The sequence below is a fragment of the Hevea brasiliensis genome, chromosome 8, assembly GCF_030052815.1.
Source record: "Hevea brasiliensis isolate MT/VB/25A 57/8 chromosome 8, ASM3005281v1, whole genome shotgun sequence".
Classification (NCBI taxonomy): domain Eukaryota; kingdom Viridiplantae; phylum Streptophyta; class Magnoliopsida; order Malpighiales; family Euphorbiaceae; genus Hevea; species Hevea brasiliensis.
Window position 1 is genome coordinate 16,755,489 of NC_079500.1, and position 1,697 is coordinate 16,757,185.

Here is a 1,697-nt window from a genome sequence, read left to right on the forward strand (position 1 = left end):
AATTTGATGAGGATTGCTTAATACCAATTCAGTTAATAATTAGAGTCAACAAGAGTGCTGGGCTCGAATTGATGAGTATAGGGAAGTTAGGGATTTTACCTCGTTGTTTGGTAAATCTACGTTAAGTATTCAATAAGAGATAATTGTATTTCTTTTGTCTATAATCGAATCAATGCATTGGAATGTGAATTACCTTGGACTGAAGTTTGTTTAATTTGAGAGTTTCTTATTTAATTTTAGATCTTAATTTTTTATTTTTGATTTCTTCTTTGGATTGCGAATTACCCCCCCCCCCCAACCTTTGTTTCTTTTTCCATTACACAAGTGCATGAAATTTAATAATTCAGTCTCTAGGGTTCGACCTGGATTTACCATTTACTACAGAAAAATATTTCATAACTGGTAATTTTAATTAATTTAATTTCTGGTGGATTCGACAGCCATCAAGAATTTTGGCACCGTTGTCGGGGACTGAAATTTATTGAATTTCGTGTTTTTAGTGTTAGGATATTCTGCTATTAATTTTGTTTGTGAAGTGTTGCTATTTTCAAATTTTTGGAAAAAAATTACGGTGTTGCTATTCATCGACAGATTTTTGGTTGAATTAGGAGGGTGGCCCATACATATTTTGAAGGAAATGACATTCTGATCAAGACCAATGATTTCCATTGGCCCCACCTTATTGAGGCCAAATTCCATTGTTTTCTAGGGTTTTGAGGCATTTTTCTATTTTTACTTTGATTTCTTTTTTGTTTATGACAAGAACTTTTCAATCTGGTGAGTTGATCTTTGATCCAGAAATAGAAAAAATAGCTAGACAGTTGAGAAAATTGGCTAAGCAAGATAGGCAAATTCCGAGTATATCTAAAGGAGTCCAATCTTTAAGGGAGTTAAGTTCGGATTCGGATTTAGATTCAAATTCCAAAAATGAAACCATGGCTGCTAGAACCTTGAAAGAGTTCGCTGCTCCTTATCTAAACCAACAACCTTTGTGTATTCAATACCCTGCTTTAAATGTTGCTTTTGAGTTGAAATCTGGACTAATCCATTTGTTGCCTAAGTTTCATGGTCTTGCAGGAGAGGATCCACATAAGCATTTAAAGGAATTTCATGTTGTGTGTTCCAGCATGAAACCTCAAGGAGTTTCAGAGGATCAAATCAAGCTTCGAGCTTTCCCTTTCTCACTGGAAGGAACAATTAAGGATTGGTTGTATTACCTTTCTTCTGGATCCATCAACTCATAGAATGGGATGAAGCAGATATTTTTGGAGAAGTATTTTCCTGCTTCCCGTGCTGCCAACATAAGAAAAGAAATTTGTGGCATCCAGCAGTACAATGGAGAGAGTTTGTATGAGTATTGGGAACGATTTAAGAAACTGTGTGCAAGCTGTCCCCATCATCAAATAAGTGAGCAGCTCTTGATTCAATATTTCTATGAGGGACTTCTACCAATGGACCGCAGTATGATAGATGTTGCTAGTGGAGGAGCTTTGGTTGACAAGACACCAGATGAAGCAAGGAGGCTAATTGCTAACATGGCAGCAAACTCTCAGCAGTTTGGAATGAGAATGGATCACACACCTAAGAAGGTTAATGAGGTAAGTACATCTAACCTTGAGAAACATATTTCTGATTTAACTTCTTTTGTGAGGTAGTTGGTTATAGGGAACATGCAAACTGTTGAGGTATGTGGAATT

The 1,697-nt window shown here is 36.1% G+C and overlaps 1 non-coding gene across 1 annotated transcript; it reads right to left on the bottom strand.

Moving 5' to 3' along the window:
- Positions 1-1,298: 1,298 nt before the first annotated feature.
- On the bottom strand, positions 1,299-1,405 carry LOC131182593 (small nucleolar RNA R71). Its single transcript, XR_009150857.1, has one exon. It is a non-coding gene; the product is annotated as a small nucleolar RNA R71 (small nucleolar RNA).
- Positions 1,406-1,697: the final 292 nt, after the last annotated feature.